The sequence below is a fragment of the Phyllostomus discolor genome, chromosome 5, assembly GCF_004126475.2.
Source record: "Phyllostomus discolor isolate MPI-MPIP mPhyDis1 chromosome 5, mPhyDis1.pri.v3, whole genome shotgun sequence".
Taxonomy (NCBI): domain Eukaryota; kingdom Metazoa; phylum Chordata; class Mammalia; order Chiroptera; family Phyllostomidae; genus Phyllostomus; species Phyllostomus discolor.
Genome location: NC_040907.2, coordinates 140,692,298 through 140,716,893, shown reverse-complemented (window position 1 = coordinate 140,716,893; position 24,596 = coordinate 140,692,298). Strand labels below are relative to the sequence as shown.

Here is a 24,596-nt window from a genome sequence, read left to right as displayed (position 1 = left end):
GTCTCCTTCCATCACCATTTATCCCCCTTCACCCTCTTCTACCTCTCCTTACTCCTCAATGGTGGGGATTTTTAATTTTATTGTAAATACTGGAACCCTTGAATAATGAAGAGAGGGGAAATGGCATCATCTGATTTGTGATTTTAAAGAGTCACTTTGACTCTTTGTATAGGACGAAGTGGAAGGTTTTGGAATGGGAGCAGACAGACCAAGTAAGGGGCCACAGTAGTTGTCCAGGTTAGAGATGACAGTGGTTTGAAATAGAGGGGGTGTAGCAGAGGAGGAGATGGGAAAGAGTTGGTTTGGGACATATTTCAAAGGAGAATGGACAGTATTTGCTGATGAATTAATGTGGGGTTGAGAAAAAGAATCAGGGAAAACGTTGTGGTTTCAGATTTGGTGAATGACAATGCTGTTGACTGAGGAGGAAGGAGAAGGTAGGAGGAACAGGTGTGGGCTGGCAGGAGTGGGGAGGCAGGAATCACGAGCTAAGTTCGGGTAGATTTTAAAATATCCTCAGTAAGCTGAGGAGGCACATGCGCTATCTCTCTCCAATACTATCCACAGAACTTTTGATGACCTTCCTTATAAATTGATTATTACACAGTCATTTGTAGGAAGGTCTAAACTGTGACAACTCTAAGGTTGTAAAATCCTCTCTAAAGGAAACACTGCAGCAGAAATTTGAATAATCTTTTTTATTGTGCCCTGATGAGGAAGCCTCCTCACCCAACTTCTCCATTAGACTATAGTTTTGGTTTTATTTCAAGTCCCTGACACCAGTGTTTCTTGAATGGATGAGTCACAAGTGGACCTTGGCAAGGTAGCCCTATTAGTCTTTAAGAAGGGCCATTTAAAAGTAGTTGCTTTTACTGTTAAACATAAGGAAGAAAAGCAGTTATACCTCAGAAAGGAATTCTCAAAATATGTACAATTCCCACTTGTCTTCTATCAGTCCTACTTATTTCTCACATTGTCTCAAAAAGGATGAGCAATTGTAAGTTTTTCTCGGGTCTGTTCTATACCTGTGTGTCATCTTGTTCTCATTTGCAGCATTGGTTTATGGAGAGAAGTTATGGAGCTCAGGTAAAGGATAAGTAAAAAGGACAGGTGGGGGAGATGTCACAGGAAGACCATGTATTAAAAATATTTACACGGAGGGTTATTTAAGCAAGTTTCCATTGTGTTAGTTAAATCATTAAGACCACAGATGAAATCCAACTCAAATAATAATTAACTGAACTCAACTGAGAGCTAAAATTAAACATCAATATGCAGTAGGAATCAACAGTGGTCACACATGTATCTTGGAAACCTACTGTCAGATGAAGTGTTAGTATAGAGAAGAATATAAACATGACCTCTGTCCTTGAAGACTGAAATGCTCTGTTAAAAGTATGTAGCAAGTCTTGGGTCTCAGTAAATAATGATAAAGCTAAGAATAACAAATTCAGAGGGACATGAGGCTATCTAGAAATGAGGACTTTGGAGCAGGAGATGTGTCGTGAGGTTAGAAGGTAAGAAATGCGGAAAGAGGCACTCTAAGGTATGGAGACAGCGTGACTAAAGTGGTGGGCACAGGGATGAGTGTGATGCAACTGGGCAACACATTTGACTTGATCTTTTTCTTTTTCTTTTTAACTTAAAAAATTGTTGTGCAATTACAGTTGTCCCTATTTCCCCCCCTTTACTCCCCTCCACCCAACCCACCCCAACCTCCCACATCCAATCCTCCCCTGCCCCATTGTCAACAGCCATACCCTGAATGCCCTGGATCATGAATGATCTTCTCCTTCTTCTTTTTGTTTTTCAAATCATGTCCACCAACTGTACTTATTTTTTTGTTGTACAGATCTTGTCTTTCACAAAGCCATTGTAGTCCAGACTTTGTTTCAATAACTGGTCCTGTCTACTCAATCTGAGTCATAATTATCTTTATAGAAACGTTCTTGAGTGATTTGTGTATGTGATATTTTCTCTAAAAAATAATAATCAATTTAAAAATAATGACTGCATGCTGCTTGATTTAGTATCTGTCCTCCATATCCAGCATAGAACCTTGCAACTAGTAAATGCTTAATAAATGTAATTAACACATTTCATATTGTTTTGTTGGTTCACTTAATTGAGCACTATATCATTTTTTGTAAACTAATAGCTTATTAATAAAGTCAAAACTGATTGCATTGGTAAGCACATAAATTTTAAAGAACATGTATATCAGTTTCCTAGGGCTGCCATAGCAAAATACTCAAAACTTGGTGGCTTAAAACCACAAAAATATATCCTCTCACAGGAGGCTAGAAGTTCAAAATTGAGGTGTTGACAGGGCCATGGTCCCTTTGAAGACTTTAGGAAGAATTCTTCCTTGCTTCCTTCTAGCTTTTGGTGGTTGCCTGCAGTCCTTAGTTTTGGGGGTTTGTAGTTGCATTGTTCAAACTTCTGTCTCTGTCTTCACATGGCTGTCTTTCCCCTGTGTGTATCTGTGTCTTCACATGGCCTTCTTTTGAGACCAGCAGTCATTGGACTTAAGGCCTACCTATTCCAGTGATAACTCATCTTAACTAATTACCATCCCAAAAGATGCTATATCCAAAAAGGTTACATTCTGAGGCTTAGGGTGGAAATAAATTTTAGGGGGATGCATTCCATCCAGTACACAATCTGGCTATAATCTATGGTAGCCAGATTCTGAAGATGATCTTTGACGGCTGGCATTCACATCCTTTTAGAGCCCTCTCCCACTGACAATCAGAGGTGGCCTATGATCCACAAAATACTGTGGAACTGATATTGCAGGACAGCTGATGCTGAGCCATAAAGACCTTGTAGCTCCACCTTGCTCTCTGGCATTGCTCACTCAGAGGTAAGATGCACTGTGTCATGAGGACACTGAAGTGGCCCATGGAACGGAAGTGGGGTCTCCTGCCAACAACTGGCACCAATGTGTGAAACGTGTGAGTGAGCCACCTTGGGATGGGATCCTCCTGCCCAGTCAGCCCTCGTGTGACCGCAGCCCCAGCCGACACCTGAACAGCAAACTCATTAGTAACCCCAAGACAGCACTTTCCAGCTAGGCCACCCTGGAACACCAGACCCATAGAAAGTCTGAGGTAAATGTTTAAAACAATAAGTTGTTTTAAGCCATTAAGAGTTTGGGGATAATTTGTTATGCATCATTAGATGTATACATATTTTGGTTTCTGGCATTTTGGTGTTCCCATAACAAAACCTAAAATGTGGGGAAAAGCTGGAACAGAGAGGTGGCAGAATCTGGAAGGACATTGAGACTTTAAAGAGATGAAGCAGGAGTTGATGGCTTTTGAGAAGGCTGCCAATGAGGACTTAAAGAACAGTGAGTAACATATTATTGGAAACTCAAGAAAAGGGAATCCATGTTATGTAGTGTTAGAGACTTTAGCGACACTGTCACCTGTGGTGACGTGGAAAGTAGAAAATATCAGTAATCTAGCTAAGGAGTCATTTTCAAGGCAAAGTGTTGAAGGTGTAGCTTCAGTCTTCTTGCTGCTTACGCACATGTGTGATGAGAGAAATAAGTTACATGAAGGAATTTCAAACATAAGTGAACCAGGACTTGCTGGTTTTAATAAATCTTAGCCTTGCTAGATGTCAAGTGATGCTAAAAGTAGAAGTGGCTTCTAGGCAAATATCAAATCCACTGTCAGGAAAACATGATATAAATACAGAGCTAAAATTATGGCTGTGAAATCTTTTGTAATGACCTCAGGAATATTAAAAGTAGCGCCTCAGAGAACTATTCAGTCAGACAATGGGGTTTCTAAAAAGCTGAGGGAGTTGTGCCTCCACAGTCTCAGCAGAAGCCTAAGGTTGAGAAGAGCTCATGTCCGAGATTTGTGGGTGTGGCTTTTGTCTTCTGGAATGAACTACAACAGGATGCATGAGAAACCCACAATATTTTTAAGAGGGTCACATTGACCAAACATCACCAACCTGGACTGAAAGGAGCAGAGGAAGCACACAGTGAGAAGGGCTTTGGAACCTCACATTTCTTTAAGCAGGAAGCGGCTGTGTTTCTTCAACTTCAAAAATGGTCTGCCTTTCACGGGATAGTACATGTAATTTAGAGAGAAGAAACAACGACCCAGAAGACAGAGGCAAAAGCTACAGAAACTTAATTCTAGGTCTTTAATCCTAATTAAGCCACCCTGTGTCCTACGGTGGACCAGTGAGTGGGTGTGTTTGGAGAGGGTGGGATAGACAAGTTGTCTCTTTAATTCATATGGCTTCAGATTGAGAAGAGCTATACTCAAAGACTTGTACTTAAGGATTCATGTTTGAGGTGCATCATCTACACCTGGATCTGATTTAGATGATGGGATTCTGGACTCTGAGCTGATACTATACATGGAGTGAGACTTTTGTGGGCTTTGGCTGAGTACATTTTGCATGTGGGAGCAACACAAACCATTGCAGGCCAGGGTTAGACTGCAGCAGCCAGCCTGGAAAACGGCTTCCAATGATCCTCACCTAGCACTCATGCCCTGGTGTAACCCCTTCTTGCACTGAAATATTGGCCCATGTGACCAATAGAATACTGTGGAAGTCATTGGTTAGTGACTTCCGTGACTAAGTTACAGAGATGCTGTGGGGGCTGCCTTACTCTCTGAGATTACTTGCTTTGGGGAGAAGCCAGTCGCCAAGTCAAGAGGACACTCAGGCAATTTGTGGAGAAGCTCACATGGACAGGAACTGGGACCCTCTGCCAACAGCTAACACCAGCTTGCCAACCACGTGAGGGAGCCACCTTGAAACTAGATCCGGCTCCGTTCTAGTCTGACTTCAGGTGACTGCGGCCGCACAAGGCTTCCTAATGAGACCCCAAGACAGAACTGCCCAGCTAAGCTTCACCCAAATTCCTGACTCACAGAAACTATAAGATAATAAATGTTGATTGTTTTTTCAAGCCAATAAGTTTTGGTATAATTTGGTATGCAGCATTAAATTCCTAAGACATAAACTTCATTAAAAACCTAATATAAAATAGCATGTTGAATAACTATGCTACAATAAATTTTACTTAAAAAATAAATCAATATATTTCTTATTTATATATTTTGTTTTCCTATGACTTAATTTTAAAGTTAAGACTATTTGCTTAGCAGCATATTTTTGTTTTACTTAATTTTTGCATATAAAACCTAAAAAATAGGGATTTTAAAAATATGTAAATGATTAGTAATCATTTAAATAATCAATTATTATTTAATAATCATTAAATATATATATTTTTTAAATCTTGCCCTGGCCAAGTAGCTCAGTTGGTTAGAGTGTTGTCCCTCTGGCCAAGGCTGCAGGTCCCATTCCTGGTCACGGCACATACAAGAATCAACAAATGGAAGCATAACTAAGTAGAACAACAAACTGATGTCTCTCTCTTTCAAATTAATACATTTAAAAATAAAAAAATCTGAATGTGAGTTCTAGGTGTTAAGTTGTATTAAATTTTAAGGAACATGAGTATTCACATGGGTATTCACTGATTCAGTGAAGAAAGCAATAAATTAGGAGCTGCAATGTATTTTTCACTTGATTCACACATACAATAAGTTGATCTAAAATGAGGTCTTTTAAAAAGCAATATTTATTGAATGTCTAGTACAGGCTTAGTATTTCTAAATAGTATAATAAATGCAAAATCAGACACCTTTTATTCCTTCGAGTAGTTTTTTTTTTCCCATCAGAAAGCATAAAGCTAGCAAATACTAAACATTTAATAAAACTGAAATGGAGTTATTTAAGAGTTCATAGAAAAGATTTAGATGTCACTTTATTTTTTGTTGGATTTTAGAGTCTGGCGACAGTGGAGGTGGGGATAAGTCACCAACTACTTCCCCCAACTCCTAGGCCAGAGGAATTGTATGAATGGTAAGGAGTCCTTGCCTTCCAGCAAAAGGTCCTTGATATTCCCTTAGAGTCCTTCCTTTGATGGCTCATAACCTGGACACCTGCAGAGCGACTTCATTTAAGAAGTCATACTAGTTTACCCATGGGAGCAGTATGTTATTCCTATGTGAGAAATTATCCTGCTTCTGCCTTTTAGCTTTCCTGCTGTTCCTTTCTACTCAGGGTACAAAGATGAATGGGTCTCGATCTCCCAATGCATGTAACCCAAAAGTCAAGGGGCAACCCATTCTTAAATTCCAACCCCACTATAATAGCATGAATGGCTAGCTAGATTCACGGTCTTTGTATTTCACTACCTTTCATTTTCTTATAAGTATTTATTCATATAATTCTTCACTATTGGAAAAATTCAACAGAAGTCAGTCTGTGGGACTGTCTAGGTAGGTAAGAGATAGATTTATGAAGGCATGAAGAGTAAGACTCAGACAGTGGTTTATAGTATAGGTTCTAGAGTCAGACGGCCTGCATGTGAAGCTCTGTGTACTCCCTATAGGCCATGCAACCTTGAAAAGTTGCTAGGTTGTCTGTTTTAGGTTTCTCAGGGGGGATTGTTCATTATGAAAATTAAGTGACAATTAGTGTAAAGTGTTCAGAATAATGACTTTCATACATTATGCATATGTTAAATGAAATACCTGATGATGATGATAGAAAAACATACTGCCTTGTTCTAATGATTTAGTTTATCCCAATTTGGCCTTATCATCATATTGTTATCTCAGTGTACAAAAACTCTCGCCTGTCCTATGGTCTGACCTTCTAGTCAGTCATTTCTTTGGAACTTTTGACTTTCACTGAGAGTCACATTAATCTATCATTGGCCTCCACCTGTTCCAACATTTCACTGTGCACCAGATCGTAATGTCTTTCTCTTACTTAAGGACGTTATCGCAGAAATTCTTCTATCTTCTACTATTTCAATCTTTCCCTCTTTTTAACGTTTAAAAACCAACTGACCAAACAAAAACTCCTAATCTTCAAGTCCTTACTCTCTATCTACTGATTCATTTCCTTACTCTTGTTTAAGAAAATTTCTTGAAATATGTGTAAGCATAGTGTAACTGTTTCTTCACCTCCCACTCTCCCCAGTCTCCAGTCAGTGGATGTTTGTCATGTCTTGTCTTATTTAACTTCTCTGTAGCTTTTGACACACTTGACCATTTTCTCCTTCTTGACACATTTTTCCTCAGTTGGCTTCAAGAATCCTACATTCTCCTGTTGCTCTCTCTTGTCCATTAGCTGTTCCATCTCTGCTGCTTTGCTGGTTGTTCCTGATCTTTCTGACCCTCTAGTGTTGGTGTGGTCTAGAGCCAGGTCCTTGGAACCCTCTCTGTCTGTGCTTTTATCCTTGATGAACGTGGGTAGTCTCATAGCTTCCAATACCATCACACACTGGCAACTCCCAGAGTCACGTTTCCACCCCAGGTGTCGTTTTTGAACTCCAGACCTCCAGCAGCCTACTTGACAAATTCACCTGGATAAATCTTACACAGTGCAAGCTTAAAGTACCAAACCTGAACTTCAACTCCTCTTCCAAACATGCTTTTCTTATAGTTTTTCTTATTTCAATAAATAGAACTCCATCCTTCCTGTTTTTGAGGCTCAACATTTCAAAATCATCATTTCCTTCTTTTACTCACACCTCACATTCATGTCACAGCAAATTGTATTGACTCTGCGTTCAGAATATATCCCTAAACCAACCACATGCATTACCACCTCAGTCCAAGTCACGTTTTCATTTCACCTGGATTATTGCAGTGGCTTCTGACTTGGCTCTGTATTTCTGCCACTGGCCTCCTAGGCTCTATTTTTAACTTAGACCAAGGGTCTCCTCAAAGCCACATAATTGCTTTCCTTTTATTCAGAATAAAAGTATCTTTATTGTGATCTACGAGCCCTAAGTAATTTGTACCCCCTTTTACCCCATTCCCAATTTCATCTCCTCTTCCTCTTCCCTGCTTTCACTCTGTTCCAACCACTACAGCTTCCTTTCTGATGTAACACATACCAGGCACACTCCTGCCACAGGGCAACTGTGTTCCTGGATTTTCTACCCGGAATCCTCTAACTCCAGATAGATCCCGTGTGATTCATTCCTTCCTCTCCTTTAGCCCTTTGCTAAGATGGCTTGTTTGCAGTGAGAACTTCCCCAATTCACCTGTTTAAAAAGCAGCCCCCTGGCACTCCTTTATTCCCCTTTCTTGCCTAATTTCTCTCCATAGCACTTAAAACAATTTAATATACTATGTTTTATTGTTTTTTATCTTTCTTTTTGACCACTATGTAAGTCACATATGGGCAAGTTTTCTGTTTCATTTTTTTAATCAGAGTATATTGTGTCCTCTGCTGTATCCTCAGCATCTATTATAGTAGCCAGCGCTTGTCTGCATTTATGAGTAACTTGCTAAATAGAGTTCATGATATCATAGAACTGCCTGATTCTTTTGAAAACAGAAAATTTGGACTCCATTTTGATTATAATGTTCAGGTTGCTGAAACTGTCTAAAATCATTGCAAGGGTTTTTATCTCACCTGTCTCAGTTGGCTCCTGTTTATGAAATGCCTTTAGCATAACTGCCTTGCATAATTTATCAGTCTCAAGGCAAGTAGACTGGTAGATGCTAAAGAGGTTGCAGAATTTCCTTGGCATCGGTTTGTCTCTCACAGCAGTATCATTCTGCCACTAATCTGGGGAAAATTGCTGTCATTTTTAGACGCTCGATTTTCACCGTAAAATATGCAGGACAAAGGTGATGTGTTACCAACATTCAAAATGTACTTGTGGTTTTAGGTCAATTAAAATATCATTTCCATGCTGAAAACTAATCGCTGCAAAATATGTCATAAACATGTAGAATGGGTCGAACCTGCCCCAGGCATCCCTTAGGCCTTTGAGTCGTTTGCCAAGATATGAACAAGTCCCTGATCACAGAATGACCCAGGGAACATCATTTTCATTGCACAGAGAGTCCAGAGTAGGAAAATAAATAAATAAACCAACAGCACAAAACTTTGCCTTCTTTTGGGAGCATTAGATACCATCACATGAATAAAGACCACAATCCATGGAGGGAAAAAAGGATTAGAAGGTTTTATGACTTGGGTCAACGTGGCAGCCAGAATCACGGCGCTCATAACAGATTGTGCTGAAGTGCTATCTGAATTCCTTGGAAAGCGTGAAGTTGGTTAATACCTTTCCAGTGCCACAGTGAAGCAGGCAAATACAAAATCCTAAATTGTAATATATCTCATGTTTTGTTGAAGACACATGTTATAAGTGGATAGGGGAATAATTGGAGAAGTTTAACATCTGGTCCTTGAAGGAGTTCAACAAGATCAAAGTATTTTTTCTTATTGAATTATAATAAAGAGAGGATAATATAGTAGATGAAGGCAACACAAAGGCAAACATGATTAACAAACTCTCATCGTTTATAAGATTTTTAGTTCCATTTCACAAGAGATACTGATTAAGAAATATTGCTTATCTAACAGTAGTAAATCTAAGAGTTTTCTTTTTTTCTTTTGAGATAATGTATTTCATATTGTGCTATTTTATTATAGAGAAGAGAATAAAATAAAATGTATTCAGTTTAGAAATGATATAAAGATTATACACATGGAAGGCAGTTTTCTCACAAGAAAGAACCCAGTACACTTAGTAAAATAAAAAACCAACTGGCCAGGGTGGCTCAGTTGGTTGGGTGTCGTCCTACAGACTGTAAGGTCAGCAGTTTGATTCCCGGTCAGGGCACATGCCCAGAATGGGGTTCGGTCCCCAGTTGAGGCATATACAAGATGCAACCAATCAGTGTTGACCTCTCGTATCGATGTTTCTCTTCCTTCCCTTCTCCCTCCCTCCCCGTCCCTCCAGAGTCAGTAAGAGAAAAACACTTAAAAAAACATAAATAATAGAAATATCTCCTGTGAACATTAAAAAACTATAGTGCTATAGTGCTGTCATGACAGGTTGATAAAGCACAGAAGTTTCTCCTTCTCAGCTGGTGGTGAAGTTGCTCTGCATATGTTCCTGATTGTATTTTTGTTGTTGTTTTTCTGTGGGTAATGAGTGAGGAATTTTTTGGTAAGTGATGAAAAAAAATGATGATTTCCATGTTACTTCTTAACTCTGTGTTTCTAATTTCAGATCTCCTTCCCCTTCCCGAGGAAGTTAGCGATGCCATAGCTTTAATGTCTGTTTTAGCTGCAAAACTCAAATGTTCACTTTCTGTTAGAAAATCTAAAACAGGTATTATACAGTTTCTCGTGATTTGGAATTCTTTAACGGCAAGTAAATTTGAAGTCCAAGTGCTGGTAGGTTAATCTGAAGTCATAATCCTGGGGACATTTTCCTGAATAAAAAGAAAACCTTTCTTTTGTAATGCAATTGTCTGGGCAGCTGTGCCTCTCAATTGCATCATTGCCATAACCATTACAGCCTCATTTTCATTAACTTTAAGAATCCCCCCAAATTTTTTTGTTTTGATTCTGATTTGGATTTTCAATAGAAAGTAAAAGTTGTGAAACAAAGAGGTAGCAGCTAAACCAGGAATTTAAGCCACTGCATTGCTGATCTCAGGAATCTGGTCTGGAAGGAGGAGACCTGAACTTATAGGAAAAGAGGTTTCATGTCCTTAAACTCTCAGGGGGTATCCTTTGACTCAGAAGACCTGATTTTTCCCATGTGTCCCAGCCAGGCAAGTGTTATTGAAAAAAAAGACTGACTCAAGCCTGAGAGTGAGAGGCCTGTGTTACAGATTCCATAGTGTGTTTCCTGCTGGGCGGTGAGCAGAAGCAAGCATCTACATCTATTCCGTTCCACTCAATGAGATTACCTGAGAGGGTGTGGTGCAGTACCAGGCACAGGAGGAAGCACTCAATTTCGGTGGAGCACACAGATGCAGGATGTTAATAGTAGGATCATACACACAGTGAAAATACTTCTCCTGACCATGCCTTGCTCTTGCATGTCCAAGTCTAGACTACTGTGCACACTAGTCAGTATCCAGCAATACAGACCCGGCTCTTGAGGCCAGCATACTGGGTGGAAATGAACCATTGACAAGATTTGCTAGAATAGATAGCCAAGAAACAACTGGGATAATTCAATTCCAAAGCCTTGTCATGTCAATTCCATCTCAAAAACATTAGTATTTTTATGAGTATTTTCCACTGACATAAAACATCCCCATCTGATGTTGATTCTATTGTATACTAACAGCATGGCTAATAATTCATGTGACATGATGAACTGTTGCAAAAATGCTTTTATGGTGCCTAAAAAAGAAAATGGATCTTCTATGTGCTTTTTTCTGTTGTCATTTGTCAGTAAAACGATAACGAAGGAATTTTCTCTCTCTGCTTTTTAATTTATTTTATCTTCAAATTCACCTCTGGGAATGTTCCCCTAATAAACATTTCCTGGTTGGGTAAAGACATTATAAATCTTGTAAGGCCTTTATCAAATGTGTATTTATAATTAGTTGCCAAAGGCAAGGAAGCAAAAATTTGTAATTTAGCTTTTTCCTTCTAAAAGTCATCTGTCTAAAAGACAGACCTTATAAATCTCTGGTCCATCGGCTGTTTCCCCTGCATGTTTCTGAAGGAGCCAATGAGATCCTTTGTGTCTCTGGAACTCACTCAGGTCTTTGTACATTTCCCAATGAGTCACCCTTCAGAAAATGACTCATACTGAGGAAGTCCCCAGAAAATGGGAGAGGGGTCTGTTTGCAGAACTGGGTCACTGAACAGCTTCTTCGCAATTCTGATTTTGGCAATAATTCAGAGAGGACATCCTCAGACATTCTCTGAATACCACTCAAGACTCTATTTCAGGCATTTCCGGGCTCTGGCTTATAATGGTCACTGTCTGACTCTGTAACTATTGGCTGACCATGGCTGAGAGCATGGTGATGTATCGTCTGTCTCCCACAAATCAGGCAATTATTAAAGGTAAGGATCTTGTGCTGAAGCAATGTGAGAACTTTGTGCTTTTCTTTCATCCATGTGACAGCTCATAGATTCCATATTCTCTAAGAGTGACACCCAGTAAAATTGTGCAAAGTATACTAAATTTAAACTTTAAAAGGAGACCTTTATATAAGCTCCTTTTAATAGGGTGTCTGGAATAGACTATAGAAATTCCCTGCTTCATTCATCACATTTACTATGATTTTCAGCTGAGCCCAGTCATTTGATAGCACCTAGTTATACATAAAATGGTTCAGAAATTAAATGGTGAAAACACTGCATAAATTGCATTATACAAACAGCAGTACAAAAAGGTAGCAAGGTCCACTGCGAGCATGATAAACCACAAATAGAACATTTTCCATGAAGAAATTTAATATTAGGGAAAGAAGCAAAACATCAACTTATGACATATTTGTAAAGTCATATGTATCTAAATAAATAACATCTCTATATAGTATCACCCCATTTACCTCTAGTTTCCCTGGCCAGCAAATCTACTACCTAGATGCTAGCCAAAGGGAAAAAAGACAATTCAGCTCTGCCAAAAATCCATAGACAGGAAACTCAGGCAATTAGCACTAACAAGAAAAACTATTGGCCCACAGTAAAAATTCTGGTAACCATCATCTTTTTATTATTATTACCTATTTCTTATAATTCTGTTTCATAAACATTATCTCATTTGCTATTTATCATAACCATGAAGTTGTTTTGTTTAGCATGCCCACTAAGCAGTTAAAGTACACAAAGGCATGGGAGTCCTGTAACTTGTTCACTCATGTAGCTGGGATTTGTCCAAAACAGACTGGCTCCAGGATTCTATTTTAACCATTTTATAGTGTTACCTCCTTAGGTACTCACTGCTTGCATGGATATAGTATAAGCACAGTGCTAACAAGTTTGGCTATCTGGCTTTATAGATCACAGAAAATAAGTGTATCTGCGTCAGAAGTGGGAGGTAAGACAGACAGACTCCTTGACTCTATCAAGAGAATATTTAAAAACTGGGCAACTGAAAGCAAATATTATACTGTAGCATTTTTATTGTGATGAACTTAAAGAGAGGTAACAACACAGTAAATTGATTTTTCAAAAGGATAATCTTGGATTAGTCTCTGAATGCTTTACCATGTTGAAAACACTATGCTTTAAATGGTTTGAAAGAAGATAATCCATTATAGAAATATTGATTCCCTTACTGGTATATTTTAATGGGGTCAGAGAACTCTATGTGGTAATTAGAAGGGATAAGCTTCAACAATCGGTATGGTGTGCTGCTTCACAGAACACCCGTTCATTGTGGTGCTAGATAATTGTGTTGTTACTATTAAAGAAATAGTCATTCTTACCCATGTGTTTGGAAGATCCTGCATCAGAACATATCCTGCTCAGCTTACTTTCCTTCCATAAAACTTAAATTAATGGCTATAGTTTTTTTGCTTGTCAGTAGATTTTTAATCCATTGTTTTATTAGATAACAAATCTTACTTGTTTTGTCACCTAAGAAAGGATCTTTCTAAACAAACTATTTAGTAATACTCTAAATTACTGTATTTAAGAATAGACAGATTGTAATAGAATTCTACTTCCCTTTTATAAACATTTCCTAGACAAACATGGTGAGACCTAGAATTGTGATGTTAGCAGCCTAAAACCTAAAACAGCAATACAATGTAATTCTTATCACTGTTCATTTTTTTAAACTTTCCTTTTCAATTAACAAGTAACACCCTAGAAATTAACAATCATATTTATAGAACTATTTCAAATCTTGTCTCTTACAAGAGTTCAGTCTTATCCTGGCTATGTATAGGCTGGAACACAATTTAGAAATTGAGAAAAGTAACTGCAAATCAAATAACTCAGCTGCATCAGAGTTATCTCATGGAGCTTTGATTCTCCAAATGTGGGCAAGAAAGGCCTGCAGGAATCTTGTTTCTGAAATAGTTATCAATATAGCAGTGGGTTAGTGCAAGAATATCAATGTATTGCTTTTTAAAAATAATAACTCCACAGACTTCCTCCCTCCCTCCCTCTCTTTTCTTTCTTTCTTTCTTCCTTCCTTCCTTTCTTCCTTCCTTCCTTCCTTCCTTCCTTCCTTCCTTCCTTCCTTCCAATCTATCAATTATCTGTTTTGTATTAGGTTTCTTAAGTGGTATCTTTGTATAAATATTGCTATAGTATAACTTCATTTCTACTGAAATATTGTTTGTAGTTCAGTATAAATAGAGTAATTCTGCTAAAAAATAGATTTTGTTAATTCTAAATTGTTTGCCTCATTAGTTATATACCTTATATATTCACTTTGAGGTTTATGTTCTATCCATTTTTCCTGTGCCTGTTCAAATATCACAAGTACTGAAGAAACTATATGACTCCTTCAGATTTCTACTGGGAAGAAGATACCACCCTCTCTGCTGTCTCACACTCTGAGTCCCCCGATTTCCTTCTAGTTTTTTTCCACTGAACACCTGTACACAGGTGCCAATACGCAGTACAAGTTTCTAAGGCTCGCACCTGCAGTTCAGCAATTTTCTGCCTTGAAGGGGCAGAAGAAAGGTTTTCCATCTTTTATCTGCAGTTCTGTTATGTCTGCGAAGTGACGCAATGGTAAATCAGACTGAGAGTCCAGTCAGATACTGTCCTCTGAAAGCTTTAAGTGGATGTTTGACAACCACATTGTTAAACCTGGTAAAGAGAGGCAAAGAGTGAAGGTAATGCTCTCATCTCAAACAGAGCTTGTTCTATTGTCAAAAGGTCTTTAAAAACCAAATAAGATCCACCAAGGCTATACAAACTTAGTAGTCGTTAACTCCTGAGAGCAAATTTGATAACTTGGATGATAAAAAGGAGGTCACAAAAAGAGAATGGAGAATAGGAAGTAGCCAAAAGGTCAACTGTACCCTTGGAAAATCTGTGAGGAAAAGGCAAAGAAATATGGGAAAAATATTCTGTGGCTGTTATGGAGTATAAAGAGTAATCATAATAGGTCTGAATGCCCCTCCCAACTTTCATTTAACTCGATTATTTACTAATTATAAAAAGAAGAAAATGACTTAATGCTATTCAATAAGATACGTACAAGTGTAGAGCTAGGATCTTTATGAAGTGTAAAGTAAATCAAATTCATCATTTTAATTTTATGTACACAAAAAAGAGTACGTGTAACTTACTATTGGAAGAATTCACTTAGCATGCTAACAAAATTACTCAGGTGTACAATTTGTTAGTCAGGAATTCTTTTTAAAAACCACTGTTAAAAGCACAGAAAAATTACCAATATGTGCTAACCCAGAAATGAAATTCAGTTTAAATGTTATACAATATTTATTTAAAGCAATGACAAAGCTACAGTAAAATTTGATTATAAATTAATTCTAAACTTACTGGACAAGCAAAGCATGTACTAGGGGAAACAATTATTGCAATAATTTTGTACACTCATAAGAAAAAAAGAAGCCACAGTTTGAGGTTACTACTGAGTGGTTCCCTCATCACCGTGACCTGACCACTCCAGTGACTGGTGTAAAAACGAATGGGGGAACACCAGGTTCTAAGATTGTAGCCAATGTGAACATCCTAAATAGTATGTTTTATTGTCACCCTTTTCAATTATTGTGGAAAAACCTTAGCAGTGTGGAAATGAGTGATGCCTTTGTAAAGTTATCGGATCTTGAGAGGGACATATTCTAAGGTAGAAAAGTTTGGAAAAGGCAATATTTTATTTATTTTTTGAAATAATAAAATTAACATATTTAATCAAACAGTTGAAAGTAACACAAAACCTTTTCTAAGAATCTTTTATATAGATTGCCAGCAATTCATGTTATTTTAGCCTCCACACTGTTTACTAAACCTGAAATGTTGGGTGGCTTAATGATCTGTTTACAAATCAATATGTAACCCTGGACTTTTAAATAGTCATCTCCCCTGGGCTTGCAGTGAGATTGCTAAAACCACGTTTAATATGGCTTATTTTACATTTGTTGGTTTTATATTTATTGGCATACTTTATGTGCCAATAAAGTATCTGCTGTGTTAACTCTCTGCTGTGTGTAACTATAGTTACTGTCTCAGCCAGATGATCAAGCTCTACATCATCAGTGATAAGTCATAGCAGTAGTGTCCTTGATGTGATAGCACAGAACACAGCACTTCACCTCTGTGATCTCCCTCCCCCAAACATCATAACCCTAGGCAGATTATGAGAAAAACATCAGATAAACCCCAACTGAGGGACATTCTATAAAATACCTGACCAGTACTCCTCAAATCTGCCTGGGTCATCATAAACAAGAAAAGTCTGGGAACCTTTCACAGCCAAAGGGAACTGAAGAAGACACGGCCACTACATGTAATGTGGCAACCAGAATGGGATCCTGGAACAGAAATCGGACATTAGGTAAAAATTTAGGAAATCCAAAATAAAATATGGACATCAGTTTAAAAGAGCAAACCCCACACCGTATGGACTATTTTATTGTTCAGCTACCTGGGCTTCAGCAGGAAACGGTGCCGGATTTTGCATCCAGATGGCAGTGAACTGGTAACAATGTGTGGTGTTTTCTTGGAGACCCAGTTCATTTGATGAATGCACCATCACTATGGCTAAATAACTTCTGATCTGATAGCCATGTTTTTGCTTCAGTTTCTTCTTTGCTGCTTCATATTTTCTCTGCTAAGAAAAAGGTATACAGGCTTTTTCCATTTTAAGGTTGAATGGTATTCTTAAAGATAATTTAAGAATAATTGTTTCAAACCTGGGACACATTTCTCTGTGATACACACTGTTAATCAGTGCCTGTCACATATATATCAGATTAACACTAATAGTTCTTTAAAACTTACATATGATCCTTAACCCTGGTAATTTGTAGCTGTATAGACTTATCTATGAATCTAATTTTGAAATACCGATGCCTGGTCCCCAAACTGAAGGTTTTATCAGGTCTGTTTTTAACTCACCCCATAATTCTGATATGAGCCCTGTATGAGCAGGAGCCTCCGGTCTGTTGCAACCTGAGGTGAACTGCATCTGCAGTTCCATTTCAGACAAGAAGATGCACCTTCTCCAACTGCTATCTTAGCCCATGAATTGGGGTCTCCTGCCTGCCTCCTTTGCATACCCTCTTAAATGATAACCTCTGGTAGCATTTCCTGACATAAGAGTTTTAGAAGTCACGTATTGGAGGATAGGGTGGAGAAAAGGACCACAAAGTAGGGAAAAGATAAACTGTGGGTACCAGGGCTTTCTGCAAAATCTGTATCACTTAGGACACTTGGAATCCCAAAATGATGCAGCTGTGACTGAGCTTTATAGACATGTCTAGTACAAACCCTTCATTTTACAGAAAACTGAATGTCTTGCTCGGGTTGGTTCTGGGCCAATTCCCTGATCACTTTCTTTATTATATTTCTGTTGGCCTGCGAGGGTGGCTTATAGTTTTCTCATTTTCCTTCCATCACACACTGTACTTTGTCTTTTCATTCCCTGGCCCATGGTGACCAAGCCTTCGGGAACTTCATGCAGATCCTTCAGAGATGAAGGAGAGACACGCAGTGGGAATGAATGCCTAGGAAAGGTTCTTAGCCCCAGAATAAAAGCTGACCCCTAGTGTTCATTTGAGCCCTGCCTGATCCTTTGGTTCAAGCTTCTAGCTGATCCCTTTAATTAAGATTACAATGAAAACTGACTTGAAGGTTTAATTAAAATTAAACTTTCCTTTATTTCTTTCAATATTTTAGCCCTCATATAACAAATGACCTATAAAAAGGAAAACACTTCTTTGTCTTTGGGTAGAAAAGAGATTTTTATATTTGAGGGGAACACTCAGACTGTGTCTGCCCATCCCTTCCTTAGAAATGGAGGCCGCGGCAAACCTTGTCCTTGTGGAAATGAAATGAGAGCTCTGAGTAGTGAGTGTTTTCTCTGGAGTGGCCTGAGAAAGTAGACAAGGCAGAGGGGATGCACCCCGCAGGCCTGAAATAGAGCAGCGGTGACGTCAGAAGGAGGGGTCATTTTCACCAACCTTTTTTCCCTTCCAACCTCACCATTCTGGTCCTGGGAAGCTATGCTGTGCCAGGCTGGACTGCCCTAGTTTACCACCACAAACAAAAGACTCAGATTGAGATGCTGAGATGCAGGGGAGGAAGAAGAAGGAAATGACTTTGCACTGAGATGAGAGAGACTTTCTCAGACCACCAGCCTCTCATGGCCATTTGTTTATATGATGGAAATGTCCATTCTGGCATAAATATGGTTGAGAACTTTTTAGCTTTTTTTGTTTATATACATATTTGCCATTATCTATATTCTCTGAAGGAAAAATAATAATTGCGGAATAATTTAATAAGCTTTCTAGCATGGTCCAGTGATTCTGTTAATGTAACAAGCAGCAGTAGAGAAAACAATCTAATTCCTTTCTTGCCAGTTTTATTTTCATGGCAATATGTGTTTCGTTAAGCCTTTATTTCAGAAAAGGAAAAAATTCAAACTATGAGGAAACTGTTTAAAAACTGAATAACTAAAAAGGCATATTGGACAACACACTTAAGCTAACAGTGAGTAGCACGTGCTCACCTGTCTTTTACAAATGCTGCTCTGAAGTTGGAATTTTTTAAAAAATCTCTTTTGAGCATCATTGTATGTTGGGGGAAGCATACAATTGCCCACTTTTCTTCTGTTTAGTAAATGTATTGGGGTGAGGTTGATCAGATTACACAAGTTTCAAGTGTACAGTTTTATAATACATCATCTGTGTATTGCGTTATGTGCTCACTACCCGAAGGCTAGTCCTCCCTCTGTTACCATGTATTCATTCCTCTCTAATCTCTTTATCCTCACTCCACCCCGTTCCCCTCTGGTAACCTTCATGTTGTCATCAGTGCCTATGAGTTTGTTTGTTTTGTTTGTTCATTTGTTGCTTTCTGTTTTATATCCCAGGTATGAATGAAATCATACAGTTCTTGTTCTTTTCCATCTGACTTATTTCACTTAGCATGATATTCTCAAGGTCCATCATGTTGTGGCAAATGGCAGCATTTCAGCTTTTCTGTGGCTAAGAAGTGTTCCATTTTGCCTGTGTACCATGTACTTTTATTTGAGGTCTTTTATTTCCCTGGAGCATACACATGCACGTGCCGCCTCAGAGGCAAGTGTGTAGCTACAGAAGTCACATTCCTGACTGAGATGTGTAATAAAATAGTATATTTCTCAAATGTATTTCATAATTTTTACTTTTGCCTCCTCCTCAATATAATGGCATAGTATTAAAAACTGCAAAGATAGAATCAGATAGTAAAAGATATCACAAGTCAAAATCACCAGACACTTATGCCTAAGATTTTATGACTGGCTAGTTCACTCATTATCTACAATTAGTTATTTTCTTTTCAATGATGTAAAGGTTGAAAGTAAATTAGCTCCTGATGGTTTTCATCTAGATTTTAAACTATGTTAATATCTTAGTACTTTGAGATAAAAGCACATCTAAAGTTTTGTGACTCTCTACTATCTTCATTTAAAAGAAATTGAATATTTTGTAATAGGTGTAAATATGCTACAAAGTGAAACATGTCCAAGGTTTCTAGTTCTAATTCTTCTGGTATTTAATTACTGAAATTAATCACTTATTAGCAATTGGCCTACTCAGTTGCAAAATAGAAGTAAATATATTTGTTATCCCATAATCACAGAGAATCATGGAAAATAAATTAAATGAGAGCAATTTTAGAGTCCTTGGAATAAAGGTGTTTTCTAAATGCAGAATATTTTCATTACTATCATTCCTATGCTGCAGCAGATATGAGAAATGCAATTTTCCTGTGTATTTCTGTTGGCTGTATCTCCTCAAGGGAATGTATCTGAAAAACAAGCAGAACTATTTCATGACTAGAGTAGTCAAGAAAAAGTCTGTGTTTCTGAAAACCATGGTTTTGGAAACAGAGATTGCAAACTAATGTTATCTCAAATTCCCTGAGGAGCAGATTAAACTTTCTGGAGAAAATTGACATAATAAAGTACTTTATATTCATTAAGTTACTTTCAAAATTTATTTCTTCAAGTTTACCACTACTAAAGAATAGTGACTATACTAGTGACTTCACCTATATGCTTTACATATAAATGATCTCTTTTTGTTGAGAATTTTAGGAATAGGGTTGCTTATATTTAAAGGCATTGTTTTAAACCTTATAGTAATGGGGACTTTTGTTAAACCATGATTCTTTCAATAAGAGATAACTCTTTATTGCAAACTTTAAACTATAAAATATTCACTGTTTTCCAGTGAAGTCAAAAGATTCCATTTTTAAAGTTTATGTATCAATGAAACTTTTAAAAAAGCAATTAAATTAATAAAAGAAGATTGATGGCTTAATTATATATTCAGAAGGACTATCCATTTTTTTTCACAGAGACTAAGTTTAATTAACTCCAGACATTGCAGAATCAGGGGACTAGGACATGTACCTACTATTTGCAGACATACACACACACACACACACACACACTCATGCTAAAGTAGCAAAATGAGGCAATAGTTGATGAGGACCCCAGCTCCTGGGGTCCACGTCATTATGGATGAAATATGAGACAAATTAACACAGACTACCAAGTCCTGTGGAGGACAAGGGACTGGCATGGCTTTTCTCTCAAAGGGAGCAAAAGCCTTGGCCCTTGCTCCAATGAGCTTTTATTGTCTTACTGGGCACATTACAAGAAGATAATCATTAACTATGCACAGGCTCTCTTTAGGTGGGTTATCTTGTACAGAAAACAAAGGAGAGGATGCTGAAGAGGGATATTTGCAAATGAAAAGGCAAAAGTAGTTGAACCAGTTACACTCATCCTTGGAAGGTTTAGCATGGTTTTTAGGAAGTTGCTTTGCATTAAATGTCCTCAATTCAGGGTTAGGGAGTTTTAGCAAAAAGCAAGACTCATAGCGGCCTAGGTACATTGCAGGCCTGATTCCCCATGGGAAAACCTATCTGTGGGTGTGGGTCCTGTTTATCTCCCAGGAGCTGGCAGATAATATCTGCATGGTGTGGGGAGCTGGGCGCACGCCATGCAGAGCGGCCTCCCACAATAGTCCCTGTAGTTTAAGCCCAAATCACATCTTCGCTAACTATGCAAATAAGTATTGCTGGTCCAATTCCCAATCCTACTCTCTTTGTCTGCAGTTACTTTTCTCGCTGGATTTTATATTTCCTTTACCAGATCTACAAATTACTCAATGCACCAAACTCTATTAGATCAGGAATTCTTATTGCATAAAATTCTTGGTCCCACATTAAGTTCTTATTCAATAGTTGGCCAGCATTATATCTTGCATGTATCATAGACCATGTGTTTAGTATTGAAGGCTCACTTTCTTAAAGTTCTTACTTACTTTTTAGTTTTAATTTTTTTTTCAATTATAGTTGACACACAATATTTATTAGTTTCTGGTGTGATTTCTTATCCCCCTTTAACTATTTCTGTAGATCAGGGGCCCCCAACCCCCAGGCCATGGCCCAGTACTGGTCTGTGGCACAGAACAGGAGGTGGGCAGTGGGTGAGCGAGCGAAGTTTCATCAGTATTTACAGCTGCTCCCCTTCACTCGAATTATTGCCTGAGCTCCACCTCCTGCCAGATCAGATTCTCATGGGAGTGTGAACCCTACTGTGAACTATGCATGTAAGGGACCTAGGTTGCATGCTCCTCATGAGAATCTAATGCCTGATCATCTGAGATGGAGGTGAAGCAGTGATGCTAGTGCTGGAGAGCGGCTGCAAATACAGATGATCATTAGCAGCGAGGCTTGACTGAACAGAGACCTTAATAAATCAATTGCTTGCAGACTCATATCAAAACTCTATCAGTGAGTGGCAAGTGACAATTAACCTTCACCTGGCAGCAGGCTATAAAGCCATTCCTGTACCCTGCTGCTGTGTCCATGGAAAAAATTGTCTTCCTCAAAACTGGTCCCCAGTGCCCAAAACGTTGGGCACTGCTGTTCTAGATGTTTGTTTACAGGTTGCAGTGCTCTTTGATAACAAAAAGTGAAAAAGAATTTCAAGGCATTTATGTGAACATTTAAGTAAACTAGTAGTCTGTTTAAACCTTATACACTTAATTTACTTAAGTGTATGTTTGTTGGTATTTCTACAAAGGCCAGAATGTTGAAGAATGCAATGCATGGAAGTACAAAGTCATTGACAAGAGCCAGACCACAAGTCATGAGCTTTTGTCTGTATGCTATGACGCTCCCTTGTATTATTTAAAATTTAGAAGCGACGTTGTCTAATAGAATCTCATCTTACCTGCTATAGCAATAGAATAAGGAACTTAGTAATAGATGAGAAGCCATAGGTGTTTACTGAAACATTTTATTTTTGTAGATTTCCCCAAGAACTGACAAAACTAAACTCAGCAGGACATGAAAATACACCCCAGGGCAGATGAGCCCAGGCAAAGCCTTGGTAACTGATTTGTATGTAGATTAGGAGATGCTAATTAATTTGTTTGGATTTCCTTGCAGACCCTTAGAGTAGACTTCTGAAGTTAATTTGGCTTGTAGATGAGCAGGATTAAAGGAAACAGGACCACATTTGCCTTTTGTTCTATTGGCTCCTAATTACTGGCTTTTGTAACCCATCTGGAATTATATTTCTTTGGATCATTGGCCCTTACTTTAAAAAGGTGCACGATATTGTCTGCTTTGTAAAATAATGCTGAGTGATTTCTGTTCTTATAATATCAAGGAAAAGATAAAATTTTAAGCTCCATACATTTTGGACTGGGCCGAATTATATTTGGTTTCCAATATACAAGTAGGGAAAGATGTTCCCCTCCTTATAATGATGGTCAGTCATGAGGCATGGAACCCAGTTCTGTTGTTCAGGAATGATGGCAAAGTCAATTCCCAGGTACATGGCAATAATGGAACAACAATTGAGGTGAATAATAAAGAACTCCTGATTCTTACTCCTTGGCTTTGTGGAAGCTAGCAATATTGGAAGATGTAGAAAAAAACTAATGGTGCTTGTCTATTTCCTAAAGAAAGTAAAGATAATACTGTACAGATAGTAGTTTTAGGGAGAGGTGGAGCTTGTTCCAGTACTGTTTTTCTGTTACTACACTAGGTATGTATGTCTTGGTGTCACATCTTGACACCTGCAAGTTTTTATTGTCATTGCTTTTGGGACCTCCTTTGGTGTACAGGCAGAACTACAAAGAGGAGGTGAAATTCTAGGCAACTTTGTTCCTCTTCAGCAGTCCTTCAAAGAAAATGCTCAGTGTCTCTCTGACTAAAGAGCACCCTGTTTGTTTTAGCAATCGCCTGCGGATTCTGATAATCACAGCCCCAGCGCAATCTCCTGGCCAGACATGTTTGAGAAACAACACGTTATCTCTCTCTCCTGTACCCAGTATACTTATTCTTTTGTTGTATATCTGTTTTTTTGCGTTATCAACTTTTTTGTAAGTTTGTAAACTCTCTGATGTCATATGCAGACAGGGTCAATATTTGTACTTTTCTGGGAAGAGGATCCCTACCTTTCGCCCCATGCAAAATAAACAAACAAACAAACGAACAAACAAAATATTAACAAACCAGCATCTCAAACTAAGTTAAGGATCATTAGAAAATATACTTTATACTCCTTGCTAGATTTTAAGCAAACAAACAACAGTAACTATATTTCTTACTGAGGCGTTTTCCTTAGCACTTGGCAATAGCCCCTTTCGTAAAAACTTGCACAGATGGATTTTAGAATTGCATGAAGCCTGGCCTAATTCCTTGGACCTGGTATCTACCCCACAGCAGTAAATTAGGAATTTGGGTTCCACATTCACTTCACTCGGGCAAAAAAAGTTTGTTTAATAACAATGGCTACTTACTTAACCAACTTATTAAGTCTCCTTCCCATTCAAACTTTTATCAACTCTAATGAAAGTAGAACATCACTAATAAATTCAAATTATCTACATTAATTATGAGTTAAAAGAAAATGAAAATATCCTTCCAAGTTATGATCAAAAGTGGTTACATACCTGGTGAAACTAAGTTGTCCATAATTCAGCTTTTCTACAAAGGTCCCTTCAAGTGGTGAGTTCCATGTTTTGTTTTGTTTTTAAGTCATTGATTCAGAAAGGAGAAGTGTACAGAGCGTTTGTGATGAAGATGGGACTCTTGTCCCTAAAGAGAATTTAAATGAGAAAAAAAAAAAACAACTATTCAACAACTAACAACATCTCTTCGATTGGAAGAGAGAAACTGCTCTGACAGTTTTCTTATGTTGTTTGGCTTCCCCAAGAATCAGGACCTGAAGCAAACAGGAACAGAATACAGGATCGAGACCACAATTTTCCCAAAGCCCCTTCAAATTGTATCTCATCAGTCACTAGGGAAAATCTCCCAAATAAGTAGTATTTTAAAAATTCACCTAGTCATATTAGCAAAGTAATTAACAAAGATTAGTGAAGTATGATTGCAATGTTTTCAATCTCTTTTCATTAAAACATACGAAAATTTTATGTAGCTATAATTGGTGCTTCCAATGTAGGGGGCAGTATGTATTTAAGGGGATTTTATTTGATTTTATTTTTATTTAAGGGGATTTTATGGCTGCCAAGAAAATGTCTACTATTCAACAGGAGATTTCCTATGTTCATCCCATTGTTTAAAAATAT

General features: G+C 38.0%; 1 protein-coding gene and 2 long non-coding RNA genes across 7 annotated transcripts in view; 1 reads left to right on the top strand and 2 right to left on the bottom strand.

Annotated features, from left to right (window-relative positions):
* PRKG1 (protein kinase cGMP-dependent 1) overlaps positions 1-24,596 on the top strand; it is a 1,342,121-nt gene that overhangs the window by 1,265,392 nt on the left and 52,133 nt on the right. The window lies entirely within an intron of this gene.
* LOC118500973 lies at positions 16,415-18,088 on the bottom strand. Its single transcript, XR_004903547.1, has 2 exons — positions 16,888-18,088; positions 16,415-16,600 (listed from the first exon to the last, which is right to left on the bottom strand). It is a non-coding gene; the product is annotated as an uncharacterized LOC118500973 (long non-coding RNA).
* Positions 19,655-24,596, bottom strand: part of LOC118500974 — a 52,728-nt gene continuing 47,786 nt past the window's right edge. The window contains exons 2-3 of the long non-coding RNA XR_004903548.1: positions 23,958-24,102; positions 19,655-19,785 (exon numbers count right to left, since the gene is read on the bottom strand). This is a non-coding gene — a long non-coding RNA (uncharacterized LOC118500974). The remainder of the gene's footprint in view (positions 19,786-23,957; positions 24,103-24,596) is intronic.